The 15,468-nt window shown below is 36.9% G+C and overlaps 2 protein-coding genes across 7 annotated transcripts in view; one reads left to right on the top strand and one right to left on the bottom strand.

Annotated features, from left to right (window-relative positions):
* LRRN3 (leucine rich repeat neuronal 3) overlaps positions 1-1,926 on the bottom strand; it is a 33,627-nt gene extending 31,701 nt beyond the window's left edge. The window contains exon 1 of the mRNA XM_065664963.1: positions 1,422-1,926. The gene's annotated coding sequence lies outside the window, so the exon portion shown is untranslated. The remainder of the gene's footprint in view (positions 1-1,421) is intronic.
* The window catches only part of IMMP2L (inner mitochondrial membrane peptidase subunit 2), a 462,983-nt gene that overhangs the window by 229,219 nt on the left and 218,296 nt on the right, over positions 1-15,468 (top strand). The gene's annotated exons all lie outside the window — the stretch shown is intronic.

Here is a 15,468-nt window from a genome sequence, read left to right as displayed (position 1 = left end):
TTACAAAGGTCACCTGAATTAATTGACTTCTTACCATACATATTGTTAAACTACCCATTGCCTGACATTTATGGAAAGGTGGCAGGCTTACAGCCATTGGCTATCTGTTGATGGCTGTTTCACAGTGTTTGTTTCCCAAAACACACTAACTCTAAAATTACAAGCAAATAATTGCTTTGCTGCAAAGGAGCAGATCTCTAAGGTGTACAGGAGTGAGGGGGTGGTGGGAGAAAGAGGAGTAGGAGAAATAATCTAAATACTGAGCTGTTTTTACTATAGAAATAGTACTCTAAAAAGGAAACAAACACATGCAGGAAGATGCAGGTTGTATGTTTTCACTTTGAAGCATGCATTAGATGGCTTAACCTGTCTTTTCACGGTGTAAAGTAAAATATCTCTCTCTGGCATTCTCGGATGCATGAATCACAGATCCATGCTGATGGACTTTACCGAATGTGTTTTCATCTGAAGGGATACTGAGGTACTCTCATACTGCACTAAGGAAATGACATTCACATGCGTAAACACAAACACATTAGGCAACAGTAGTGCTAGCATGGAATTTTTGGTTGCTTAGTTTGGTTAAATCGAAAATTACTGTCTTTTTTCTAGCACCCTCCATTTACTGCCCTCTCCATACCCCTATGTTGGTTTCATCTCTTTCTGAACAGCAGTGCTGGGCAAAAACTCCAACTAGACATATGAAAACAAAGACATGGATAGCAAAGACAAACATTTCTGAGCCTTCCTGTACTAAAACAGGCAAAGCTTTTATACTGATGGATTTGAACAGTCTGCTTACATTAAAATATACTTTAAAGGCACCCTGCTGTGATCCTGTTAATTACCAGAGAAGATTAGAACTCTTCTGCTTAATGCGATCCTTTTTACCAAATGCGTCTGTTCGAGCTGCATCGGTAATCAGACATTCACACTGTCCCTTCTGACTGGAAAAGGGTTGTTTTTAAGCAAAGTCATTTGCCACAATCCTTAAGATGTAGTCTGGCAGAAATTCAATAACTGTTTGTGATATGCTCATTCAGCCTTGCTTCTCAGTGGTCTTTAGGTCCTGACATAAACAGCATTCCCCTTAATCCTAGCACTGGAGAGAAGAAAGGAGGCTGTCCTGTATCTTGTTTTATTGGTTTCAAAACACAGAGCAACTGTGTAATTTAATTTTGCAACCGAAACATCAGGGGAAACGTTCTCCGTTTATAATTCTTTTATCCTTTTGATGTTCTTTCAAGCTAAAAAATGCACAAATCTGACACTCTTGCAAGAATATTCAGATTATCTCTAATTTGCATTTCCAGTCAGAAAGTTAAATTTAAAAATAATAAAATAACTACGGAAAGAATAAAGGGGAAAGAGTTTACATGTTAAGATGAAAGACAGGATAAAATTGAAAGTAAAGAACTTACCCTGTAATCGGAGTAGTTTCAGAGCTGGAGGAGTTCTTGCATATCAGTAATTTTGATTCCTTGGTTCAGGTAGCCACATACTTGCATTAAAGCCAGAGTCTGAATAAATATGCATACATGTGTGTAAGAGAGTCAGTGTGCATGCGTGTGTCTAACAGTATATAATACAAAGATGTATCTATTGATATCCTACACCATGAGAGACTCTCTGTGCTGCCAGCTGAGATCCCTTATGTTTGCCAGAGCGCTGCTGCTGCCTGGCTGGGCTGAGGCTTGCGATCCAGAGGAGAGAGAGAGGGGGGAGAGAAAGAGAGATGCTCGCTAGCTGTTCCTATTTCTCCTTGTTTCCATGGTGGTTAGTGGTGCATCGTTCACCCACTCGATTGTCACACTGACATGGTGCTGCCTGCTCAGCGGTCATTAATAACTGAGCCCCTTCCACTCCCCAGAGAGGAGCCAATGCTTTGGCGTGCCCAGATGCCACGTAGTACACGCGGCTGCGCCAGCCTGGTTGGCCGTGGGAAGCTGTCTGTTACGTGACACTGCTGCGTTGGGTACGGATACACGAAACAAGGCTTTGCATGCTTCCAGATATCTCTTCCGATCTGTGGGAGTTACAGGGCATGCTTTGTGTTTGTACAGAGCAGCGCGGGAGGTTTTACCCCACCCCCCCTCGTGGTTTTTTTTTTAAGGCTGCATAAGGATGTTATCTGTGCTCGGAACAACTTGTTAGATAGAGATCACTGAAGTTCTGCAAAGGCTGCTGTAGTTCAGAGGATAGTGAACGTTGAAACCATTCAGGAAAAATGTGTTGTGCTTCCTGCCCCCTGTTTTGGTGCTCTTTTTCTTTTTTTTTTTTTTTTTTTTTTTTTTTGTTCTTAAGAAAGTTATTTTTCATACTACTTTTCCAGATTTTATCAAATATTGAATTTTATTTTGTGTGCTTATCAGTAGAAAGTAAGAGTGATATTACATCTCCCAGACAAATAAAAATTCAGAATAAACTGAGGAAGGAACTTGGTCAAATAAAATCAGTTTATTTCAGTTTCTGTCTACCTGACTCCTTTATAGCCATCTAATTATATAAACAATAAACTGCACAGATTTCCTTCTCCCTTCCTTTCTCTTTTCTCCCTTTGTGCCATACTCTGCTGAAGTATTACCCCCCCCCCCCCATTTATCCTGTATCTGTGAACAAAGGGCATACAAAATATGAAGGTTTTAGAAACTGTAGAATAATCTATGTTTTTTTTTCCCTCAGTTCAAGGGAACTATACACTGAAATGCTTCATCCCTTTCTCCAGATACACGAAACAATAAATTAAATGGATACTCTTAGGAAAGGTGTTTTTTTTTTTTTTTTTAATCATACATAATGTTTTATATAAAGGAAATTTTTTTTGTAATATAAGATGAAGAATAGTGAAATACGAAGTATTGGTTCTCAACAGGTCAAATGGAAGAAAATGTTAGATATCTTGCATTAATTCAGTACTCCAGCCCTGACTGAGGCAGGCCACCCTCTAGTGGATTAAAGTGAGATGTGGTTCTCACTTCACACTGTTTTGTTTGAAGAAAGGCTCGCAGTCCTGGCTAATAATAGTATGAAAAATTTCTGAGGATTAGCAAACAGTGTAAATTAATGTAGTGTTTGCAACAGCAATAGCACCAGAATTCTATTATAAAATTGTTACGATTTTATGAATACTGTATATAATTTCGAGTCACTTTGAGTCTGAGATTGTGGACTGCATTATTTTTGTTTTTTCTTCTGTAAGAAAATGATTTTGCACTTCATAAAATCACTTATTATGAAAAGTGAATTAAAGTAATGCAACTTGAATAAATTTCAGTTTGTTATAACTGTTTAGGGAAAATCCTGCCTGACTCATTGATACTTATATTGTTGTGGCTGTAAAAAAGCATTTTTTTTCTTTCTGCCTTAAATTTATGAATGCTACATTTAAACTAAGTGCAGGGAACAACGTTTTAATGTTTTAAAGTTGTCTGCTGTTCAGTTTTCATACAACTGAGTAGGACTACCTCAAACTGGTTGATTCTATGATTCTGGTGGATTGCAAATGCATAAAATACTCTAGGGTAGGAGGAAGGCCAAGTGCCCTTGCATTTTCTCCCATTCTTTTATTATGGGCATCACTTTTATTTTTCTAATGTGAGTTAAGGAGATATAACAAAAACAGTTGGGGCAACCCATCTTTGGTTACCTTTCAGGTTTTCTTCCCTGGGGCTGGGACAGGGAGCACATCAGGCCAGAAAAAAGATGTCACATCACCTTTCTGTAGCCTCAGGGCTCACTGGTAAAGCCTTGTTTCTTCTTTGTCCCTGGAGGTGGCTCTTGGAGCCTCTGCTATTACTTAATATTCACTACCATGAACTGCAAATAAAAACCGTTGTAATTTCCTAAAGTGAACCTGTGAATCTTCCCTGCTGCACAACACAACAGCCCATGTCTGATGGGACAATGTTTGGGATGTGTTTAAGATGCACAACCCAAAGCCAGAAAGGTAAGACTTCTTGCTGTGCTAGCCCTCACAGGAAAAACGGAAGTCCTTCATGATCTCAGCCATGTAGTTAGCCACACCTATCCCAAACTAATGATGTAAACATGTGCTACAGGTGTGGGACAGTGGGTGGAAGAAAAATCCAAAAAGTCTGGACAAAATTCAAAATAGGGAAATGTTCTGTTAAAGCCAACTAAATACTGCTATTTCTCTTATCTCGAGCAATGGTGAAAATGAAGATCTGGGGAAAGGGGAATCAGCAGGGACTGCCATTACCCTACATGAAAGCTTTCTTGTGTTATTCTCCTAACCTCATGTACTTAACTGTCATTCAGTCAATATCTGGCTTTCTGGTTAACATGAGAATCATGCAAAAACATATTCAGTGATTTGACATGTGAAATTAAGATTATAGAAGTGGTTCATTTGGGTTGATTGGTATGGACTGTGTAATTAGAGGGCTAAATAATTAAATCAGCTAAAGTATACTTGCAAAAAGAAAGTGAGTTCTTATGTTAGACTATATATGCAATTAAAGTACCTCCTTGATAGGCATACATTTACATACTAGTTGAAATGTTATTATATCATAATAAAGTTCAGTTGTGAAATAATTGAATTTTTTAATTTAGCTAATGCTAAAGAATAACTTTTTTTCCAAACTATCTGCAGGAGAAAAATATCTTTTATAACCAATACAATTATGATGATTAAGGTTCATTAAGTTATTTTCCTGCTGATTTAACTATGATGCTTGGTGATTTTAAAATAGCAATGTAATCTATTCTACCAGAACTACATATATAGCTTATTAGATTACAGAATAGGAAAAAAATGTCTCAGACTGGTGGAGAGATGGTGAAAGTACTGTAGACTAACTCCAGGTATTTATTTAGCATACATTTTATCTGATTACTGAATACACGTTGAAATAAACTAAGTAATTATTTGTTTGTAATGGACAATTAATGTGATCCACAAAACCCTCAGTTATTAAAATACAGTGATTCTGTGTCTGTATTTTTCTTAAAATCGGAAGAGGATTTCAAAACCTTTTCCTTTTTTATTACATAGAAAGGTGGAGCATCCTTGGGTTTTAATATCCTGCAGGCTTGTGGTTCAGGAAATTAACGGTGACCATTTCTAGTGTTTTTAGGCTCTGAGAACACAGCTGTGTTTAGAATGCAGCAAGTATAATTAAAAACTGCAATAAATACTATGCAGTTGTACTAAAAAACCCCACAGGTATTTGATTTAAATTCTAGTATGACAGAAGTTATATAATAAATTGACAAGTTAAAAAAAATCTTTTTAATTGCATCTTCATACAAATTATATCCAAGTGTAGAAGAGCTGACACTTTTTGAATAGCTTTATTACTTCTGACTACATGTTCCCCTATCTTGGTTTCTGAGGCACCATAACTACAAGGAAGAGGGCTGAGTGTTGACTCTTCGCACTTTCTTTTTGTACCCTTTAGAGTGAAAAAGAGAGGAGCTGGTGTTTGACAGATTAATTCTCACCAGTTCTGCAAAGCATACCCTTGGTGTAGCTTCCATGTGAGGTGTGGGGCCATATTGCTTCCTGAATGAAGGTCCAGAACTGCTTAGATTCAAAGACATCTGTCTTGTGGCATCATCAGTTATTGACTTATTAATTATAGGCAGTTGTTACTGCATGATTTGCCTGGAAGAGAGAAAAAAGTGCCACCATGTCATGTAATCCCATTCTGTCAGCATTTTCAGTACAGTGTCATTAACCTGATGCTGTCATGGGCATTTTCAGATATTATGGCCACTAACTATTGACATTTTCCTAAGGGCTGTGCTTCCCTACAGACAAGGGCTAAGTTTTATTAATGTGTCTCTCTCTGAAATTGAATTTTTATTTTCAGTTATAAGCAAAAGCTACATTTCTAGGCCTAGCTTTTCTCTTACTGAAGATAAGAGGCTTGCTGCCAACAAGGAGTTCAAGTGTCTAAATACAGTTGTACTTCATAATGAAAAGCATTATGCTCAGGGTACTTAACCTGCTACCAACTTTGTTTTACCAGATCTCAAAGTTAATGTTGATAGGATAGATATAAAGCAGATGGAAACAAATCTAGGCCATGAACTTGTAAAGAGTTTCACATAAGGGAAATTTCACATCTAGACAAAGCACCAGTTATTCATTAAAAGCTATGTAGGTAGTATGTGCAGTATGACTTTGCAAAATCTGTAACTGCATAGTAAAAAGTCATACAGTACAGGCAAATTGAGTCATGTCTGATGGAGGTGAATAAAAGCAGTGGTGATGAGCTGATGCTTATCTTGGTGATCAAGGGGATTTTGCATATTCCACCAAATTTGCCTATTCATGCAGAAACTCTGTTCTGTGAGACAAAAAGGACAAGATCCCAGAGAAGAGCTATAATTTTTTTCCTCATTATAGGTCCCAGAGCTGTAGTCAGCCTTCCTCAAGAATCACCTGAGGTCTGAAAAATCTTAACATGTTTTATACCTGTTGGGTCCAACTCAGAGTGATACCTGAGTTCTTCTAATTTACATCCCTGGCTTTATTTTAATAGGTAAAAATCTCTGGCATACCAGCTGAAGGTTGGAAGTGAGTCACGCATAGCAACCACAACCTCACTATGCCGCCTGGGAATCTTAATGAAGATAGAGTAGTGAAAAGCAGCTAGAGAATCCTTACGTACAGCTGGATTAGGTAGATGAAATATGGGAAATGTTAGGTAGATGAAATATGGGATCTGTAAAGAGGTTTTCAAGCTCAGTGTATGTATTCCTTTTTAAAACTGATTTCATCGCAGTATGTTTATGTCTTACTTGTGGTGACATCTCAGTTTTTGTAACCCGCAGTGATTGTATATAACTTATGGAGATCTTCTCAGTGGTAAATGTTTACAACTGAGATGAATGTGTTGGTGTAAACTGGTTGTTGCTCATAGGACCCAGTGCGTGAGATATACCTTTTAGTGTCATGGCTTTTTGCGGTAATCTGTATGTGAGGTTGATGACGGAAATGGTGACAGTAATCACACAGAATCACAGAATCACAATGACTTGAAAAATGACAGTAAAGCCTAGAATTTTCATCCTGGCTGTGACTTGTAATTCTTACGGGTGTTAGTAAATCTTGAACTTTCTCTCCTTATAGAAGACTCTCCTTTTCTTTGCTCATACCTGTTTTTCTTTCTATAGAGAATTAACTGTTCGGGTATTTTTTTATCTGAAACAGGTTTACCCCCTTTCTGTTAGCATTGGAAAGTGTGGCAAATAGTCAGTGAAAAAGAACCTCCTTCTCCCACTGAAAGATTTTTCAATTTGGCCACTTTCCCTAAATGCCACATGTATTTTTTATTTTTTTTTTTAAGTATATATGGCAAACCTCTGTGCATTTCTCAATAATTCAGGTCCTAAATTCAGACTTGATTTTCTTACCTTTTTTGATGAAACTAAACAAACACTATCTTCTTTTATATTTTATTGTGGTTTAATGTTAAAATGGATGGGCAACAATAGCAATCCTATATAATTTCCTTTTCATAACTATTTGCAAAAAAGCTATATTGCAGATTGAGAAATCTGTACAACCAGAGTGACCAAACTAAATATTAGAGCTATAACCTCATTTTGGGTTTGGTTACTTTTACTCCAAGAGAAGTATTGCAGTAATTTCTCCGTGGCATCAATAGAATGAAGTTATCTTGGTGGTGGCAAGGAACAGCATGGATATGTTCATTGTGTGCTCAGAATATGGTTACCTAATGATAGTTTAAATGAAATGCATTAAACTGTTGGAGTGTAATGGGTACCAAATTCAAGTTTTCAGTATTTTAGTTACAGAACTTCTTTTTTTTTTCCTTCAACTTGAAGATCTAAAATATTAATGAAAAGATCACTGTAACATACAACAACTTTACTGAATAAAAACCAGTTTAATTAGGATTGCAGTAAACGTGTCCTGTGTAATTTGCCAAAAACTGTGGTTGCACATTAGGTATTTTTCTTTAAATGTAAAGTTATATTTACGTTAATAAGTTGGGGGTAGAAAGGATCATGAGCATAATGACTTACTGGAGGAGGGGCTGTTTCAGATGCTTTCACGTATTTCCCATTACTAAGGAAACCACTTATTTTGTCTGTGCATGTTTTGAATAGATCTCTCATTTGAAGTCTGGTGCTCAGACACTGAGGATTGCATTATAGGATTGAGAAAGAGGCAAAGGAAACAAAAGAGTCATAAACCCACTCCATCTTTAAAGAATACAGTGTATGAGTACTGTATTACATATTTAAAAACGTGCAGATCTGTTTCTATTTGAGGGATGCATATATGTGCATTTTGATTGTTTTGTTCCTACTAAAACCAAGATGAAAGTATTAATAACAAAAACAGGAGAAAGGGCTGTTTTGTCCTGCACTTTCCCTGCCTGTATTCTAAAGATATTTGAGGAAGCTGGTGTAACATTTAGGTAAAAAATATTAGTTCCAATTTTCATTTGCTGAGATGAAATGCTGTAATAGATTGAAGTTGAAGGAAGTGCCTATCCAATGATAATCGCTAAAACAAGGCTGCAAGGATGGCTATGCATTCAACAGTTGATCAAACCTTTGCTTGGAAAGTGAGTCTGTTTTGGCAAAATTTCTTGGTTAAGCTTAAGACACAACTGCAAATACACACCCAAACACGCTTATATTATATTGGGCTAGCACATTTTCCCCACATGAATAGCACACGTATTCTGGGCTGGCCGAACACTTATATTTGAATTAAAACCCTTTCTGTTAGCTGTTGCTTATGCTCCACTGATAGGCTCAGAAACAAGTTGCTTTAGAACGGCCAGACAAATCTGGTTTGACAGGATATGTTTTTAAAGTATTTAAATAACTTGGAACTGATTCCAAACTATTCATTAAAGGTCAGAATTGTTCACAAATAAGGTGGAAGAGTCAGAGAGATGTAGAAAGGTAACATTGCCAGAGAGCTGTAGGGAAATTAAGTATGTGGCCAGTAAGTGTTCTTATTAAGCCTGTTCAATATATGAATGTTTATTAGTTTATTTTTCTGTCAAACAGGGTAGAAAAGAAAGATTGAAATTCCCATTTTTAAGGCCTACAAACCCCACAAGTCTGTAGGGTCATGTAAAACCAAAGCCAGCACTACAGAAAGTTAACTTCATTTGAAAATAGTAATACATTCTATATTTTGAGCGTGTTAATACCTATTTATTTTGTAATGAAGAGCCTTAGGTCGTCAGCAGTTGATGTCTGATATGTCTGATAAATAATTATTTTTAATACATGTTGTGTAGTTCATGTGCCGTTTTGTGTGACAAAAGATTACTTTTAAAGCTAATACGTTTCAAAGGAATTTATGTGTATGTGTGTGCACAATTAGTGACCAGCCAGCCCTACACAGATTTTCTTCTTTAACTACTTGACTGTTAAATGAGAGGGAGAATGATGGCCGTGCAAAGCTGACATGTCGTTGGCTTGAATTAGCTGAATATTTTTGAGTGAAATAAAATAGATGTCTTTAGATTACGTACAGATATCAGAATTCGTATGTCTCAGGTAAGAAATACCAATTTGTAATATTCCAGAGTATTTGTGTTGTTTCAGTCCTGTACTGGTTATGTTTGCTTTTTACTGTCTTATTGCAAGGATTCACAACATGTCTCAAGGTACACTAAAAGCTTTGCTATTCATTATCCTTCAATTTATGCTTCCAGCAAGAAATAAGATCTTCAGTGTTTGATAATACTGGCAATTTCTTTCATGGTGTAAATAGTATGTTTCCAAAAGAGTGCATTCAGCCTCCAATTCCCATCAGTATTATCACAAAAAAGATTAAATCAATATTTTTTAATAAAATAACTGGGATAGGTACTCTCAGAAAAAGCTAACATCTGTTTTTGTACTAGAGTGTCAATTTACCTGGTGAGGACCAGGTAAATACTCAAAGATAATTAAGTTGATACTCAGAGACAATTAAGAGTTAATAATTTGATCTGTAATTCCAGTTACCAGAGAAAAAGAATGAACATTTGTTAATAATTTAAATATTTGGATTAAAAATATAACATAAAATGCAGTGGATACTATAAATAACAGTTTAGTGCCAAATAAATTTTATGATAACATCACTGTGAGGAGGAAGCAAAAGACAGCGAGAATAGGAGGGAGGTTTTCCCATGATAAGCAGCTCAGAGGAACATAGGAATATCATTCAGAAAGGCTGTTTGAACTTTGGTAATAGAAATGGGATTACACTCCACATAGTCTACAATGAAAGGTCATTTGGAGCCAATAACATGTAATTCAGCTGTAAATTGCGGGGTTATTACTTAGAAATAACTGGGGAGGAGAACATATCTGTATTACTGGTCGATCAAGAAGTATGAGCTGACATGTCACAGCATGGCACAGCTATGAAAAAAAGAGTAATAATCATTCATAAAATGCACCAGGAAAGTTATTCTACCAGCAAAAAGGAATTAGTAGCACTTTGGACACCTCATTTGGAATAATTCATTCAGTAGTGATTTTGTGCTAGAAAAAATTGTGAACTCAAACTGGAACAAAAGCAATTAAATGATATTCAGATGACAGAGGAGCCCGCATCACAGAGGGGTTTATAAAACCTTGCCTTGTACAGTGGAGGAGAGCTGGGGAGAAAATAAGATTCCTGCTGACAAATACATCCTGCTGATACACAGTAAGGTAAAGCTAGTAGAGGAACAAAATATGCAAGTGGATGTGATTAAATTTAGGTCTGGAAATATGAAAAGTTTTTTGGGTTGTTTTTTTTCTTCACATTTGAGTCATCACATCCTGTGACAAGTTTCTAGTGGAAATAATTTAGGTAGAAAAACAAAACCAAGGGAAACCATTAACAAAACCCCCCTTCCTCAGAGATACTGATTGGTATACTTGTAAAAGAGGTATATTTACAAATAGCTGACTTCATGCCTAAAGGAGAAGGAGCTAAGCTCAACATTTTAGGAAGATCTTTTCAGTCCTTTTTGTCTCATCAAAGATAAACCCTACTTAGCAGATTTCTGTATAAATCGAGTCCTCATCTCTGTGTCCAAAATTCTCTCTGACTGTTTTTTGATACTCTTAAATATTTGCGAACATGGGTAATTCTAACTCCACAACTGGTGGGAATACTCGTTTTTCAGTGGTAAAACAGCTTTCCTCGATATTTACCCTGGTAATTATAATAGAGCAAATGCATGTTTAGTAATTACATTTACTTGCCGTTAAAGAATAGTGGTTTACCTATCTCTGTATACTCATAGTGGAATGGCAGTGCAAAAGGTTCGGAGAATAAAAGGAAACTAATATCCACATTATAAAGTTTGGTTTGCATTTGTCTAGGTAGTTCTGGAAACAGTAATCCCCTTGATATAATATTCACTAAAACAAACTGACATTTGAAGGCCTTAGATTTTACCCAAAGTTTTGTTCCTATCTGCAGCTTTGATCACTAACTAGAAACAACACTCTGTTGTTCAGGTAATGTTTTCAGTATCTTCGGCTGGTTGTTTTTTCTCCTTTTTTTTTTTTTTTTTGGTGTGTTTTTGTTGTTGTAGTTTTTTTGTTTTTGTGTTTTTGCTTGTTTGGTTTGGTTTGGATTTTTGTTTGTTAGTGTGACAGATAACTATCCTGGGTTCAGCTGTAGCAGTTATTTTTCTCCTTCTTAGTAGCTGGTGCAGTGCTGTGTTTCAGCTTTAGTCTGAGAACAACGCTGATAACACACCAATGTTTTTAGTTGTTGCTAAGTAATGCTTACCCTGATGAAGGGCTTTTCAGTCTCATGCTCTGCCAGTGAGGAGGGGTGCGAGAATCCAGAAGCAGAGGCAGGACACCTGACCCAAACTAGCCATAGGGGTACTCCATACCACAGCATGTCATGCCCAGTACATAAACCGGGGGGAGTCACCAGGAAGCGACTGATCGCTGCTCAGGTCAGGCTGGGTATTGGTCAGCAGGTGGTGGTGAGCAATTGTATTGTGCATTACTTGGGTTTATTGTTTTCTTTTCCCTTTTTAGTTTTATATTCTCTCCCCTTGTTATTTCCCTTATCATTATTATCATTGGTGGTAGCAGTAGTGGTTTGTGTTATACCTTAGTTACTAGACTGTTCGTATCTCAACCCGTGGGATTTACATTCTTTCAATTCTCCTTCCTATCCCACCCAGAGTGGCAGCAGGGGGAAGAAGAGGGAAAGTGAGTGAGCGGCTGCATGGTTCTGAGTTACCAGCTGAGCTTAAACTACAACAATAATCTTAAATTCAGGTACAAGGAAGTCACAGAAATCCTTAAATGCACAAAAATGCATATAAGCCTCCCTATCTTATATGCAAAATCCAAATGCCCCCAGATTGCCTAACCTTTTTTGTGTGATCTTTTAGCACTTCTAATTTTGCTGACATCTACTTTTTCTATGAGTAGCTGTAAGAAATAGCTGTAATAAATCCACTTTTTAGATGTATCTGTATTTCTTCCTTGGGCCTTATGTTGGATTTCTTCTTAGCTAATAGGCCACAATATGTTCAGCCATCTCCTGAAGTGGCTTTAATAGGCAGATACATTAACTCATTTCATATTTTTCTACAGAGAGATATTCATCAAGGTAACAAACTTGATGATGGAAGAGCGTATTTTTCTCATTACTGCTAATTTGAATGTTATGTCAAAATTGCTTTCAGGAACCAGAACACAGATAGTTATGGCCTTAATGAAATAGTAATAGCATTCAAACTGTAAACCCAGCAAGTTAAAATGTGTGGGTTGAAGAGGGAGAAATGAAACTGCTGATTCATTCTCATCTTTTCCTAACTGTACTCTCAGGCCGCATATTTTTATCATGGCTGCTTTTATGTCAAATGGAGAATATTGAACTGAACATAAAGGAGACTTAATATTGCCATTTACAAATGTGCCTCAAGAGTAACCTAAATGGTGAATAATTTGGTATGTCAGGCAGGAGCACTAACTTTTGACCAGGAGAGGAGATTCTAGCAATTCCATTAATTCCACTAACCCCTCCTGAGACCATCCTGGTCCTGGGTGTGAGTGCAGCTACTTTTGGAGAGAAGCCAAACTCTTCATTGCTGCCTACACTGCATTTCAAAGCCTTTAATTGAATATTCTTAACTGAGCTAACTAAATTACCTTAGGTTTTGAGTCTCATTTTCCACCAATTCATCTTCCCTGGGCCCAGTCTTTCCTTCATCTTTGTGGCTGTGCGAAGAACATACAATTGCCTTCTCTCACATCACTCCTAATTTTGGAGAAAATACTGTTCTCCTTTCTGAAATCTTCCCTGCTGGTTGCTGAGGTCTTTGCCCTTGCTAGCTTCCCTCCAGAGGGATGGAGAGTGCAGTCCTCTGCTTTCTCTTCAAGGTGTGTTACCCATCAGACATTTCCAAGGATGTCAGAGGGAAGGCTGGCCCTCACTGCTTGTGTGGATCTATTCCTTCTTCTAGCTGTTTCAGAAGGACCCCTATGAAGTTGTTTGCTTTAGTTGGGCTCAACACATGGCCAAACTTACCCCAGAAAGCTGTCAGCCCAAGACCTGGTTCATAGACTCTCTTATGTGCAATTCCCTTCTTTCCAATATAGAGTGTGCATTGGGCAGGTGGGAGGAACACTTATGGATGGGGTAAGTGCTGCCTGATGAACATCTGCCCCTCTCACTGCAATACTCATGGAGTCGGCTGCTGGAACTCCATTCCTCAGTTTAAACTGTGGGAAGGTGAAATCATGGGTGCAGCCCATTTTTCTTATTTTTGTTGGAAGGGAGGGGCAAAAATGCATTCAGCAAGGCATATATTTTATGGGTAGGTGCTTCAAAGCTTCTAAGGCAAATAAATTGAAAGGTCAATATTCTGGCTTGGATGAACTGCTGAGAGAAGCTTTTACTCAGCATAGACAGGTACGACTTTTCCTTGCCCACGATCACCACAACTGTGCTCCAAAGGTTCTGGGGTATTGATGGCAACAAATATCCAGTGTCTCTACACAGATTTTCATACTGCTCTGTCTTGAATAAATTTTGGCTCTATAAAGCTTGAAGATCTATGTTCATAATTTACTAAACCCCATTTAAATATTTATTTATAAATTAGGCTGACATCTTCAGTATATTTATGGTCAACACCTATTTCTGTGTTTTAAATAAATGCTCTGCAGATTGCAGATTTATTTTTTTTTAAAGTGAGTATAAAATTTTATGATCTTGGCTAAGGAGAAATACAATATGAATTATCATCCTTATTCTTTACAGGTTTTATGGTTCTTCTGAGTCAACCTAAGTGACAAAGCCTTTTCAAAGCAAATCCAAATAGGTACAAATTATGCCTTTTTTTTTTCTTAACACACAAACCACTAAAGAGTTAAGATGTACCAATTAACTGGCTTCAACACAGTAACAGGCAGGGTCCAAAAAGGGCCAGCAAGTGTCCCAACACTAGAGCTATCTCATGCACAGGTTTGTAACTGTGAATTACTTTGCCTGTATTAGTTTGAGCATAAATGTGTCACAACCTTTAAATAGTATGATTAATAAACCCTTTCAGAAGAGCTCCAGTATTACAGAGCTCTATAATACATGGCAAATCTTTTTGTTCTGAGAATCGTGCCTCTATTATTTTACCTGAGTCTAAATCCTGTGAATGTTAAAATCTTCTTAGGCTTTTTAAAGGGTTTAAAGACAGAGAGAAACTGCTTTTAAATAATGAAAGGCTATAGGTCTTTATTTTTGAAAGCATTCAATAGGCTTTATAAACACATATCTCACCTTTAATACCACATAATTCTATATTTCAGTAGTTCAGTGGGATAATGCACTGGCTCTCTAAAGACCTTGTGGAAATGAAACATTCAGCAACAGCAGCGTTGGGCTTATTTGGTAGCTAATTTGCAGTAATTTATTGATAAGATCTCAAGGAAGCATGGATCATTCTCACTTTCAATGACAAATCATTTCTAACATAATTGGGAATGAGATGTTGTAATAAAATGTCTTACATTATGGGGTTCAGAATTAAGGTCTTATAAAGAGAAATCTACTACTGTTTTTCTTGGAGCCATGAAAAATGTCAAATGGTGGTTTTCATGGTAGCAATTATTTTATGTGCCATGGTCACTTTTCCAAGGTCCATTGTAAACTCCTTTATACACTTGGAAAGCAAATTACCCATAAGCTAAAATAAGTAATACCAACATATGTAAAGTGAAAACCTGGGTAAAGTGTTGGTTTCATTGAGAAGAGTTTTGTGAATTACTGAATTCAGTGTGGTCTGGATTTCACGTCTTAGTTTTAGCAATATTTGAATAAAGATATTCCAGAAAGAGAGAACAAGTTATTTTTGAGATATGCAGGTCATTAACAGTTAATTTACTGTATTTGTTTCTGGATAGATTTTGCTGTAATTCTGTTTTTGCATCCCCCTCTGTCCTGCATTTTGTGTGTGTCTGTGCATGGGTGTGTGTGCATATGAATTTCTA

This window comes from Lathamus discolor, chromosome 1 (genome assembly GCF_037157495.1).
Source record: "Lathamus discolor isolate bLatDis1 chromosome 1, bLatDis1.hap1, whole genome shotgun sequence".
NCBI classification, from domain to species: Eukaryota; Metazoa; Chordata; class Aves; order Psittaciformes; family Psittacidae; genus Lathamus; species Lathamus discolor.
This window is presented reverse-complemented; position numbering and strand designations above follow the sequence as displayed.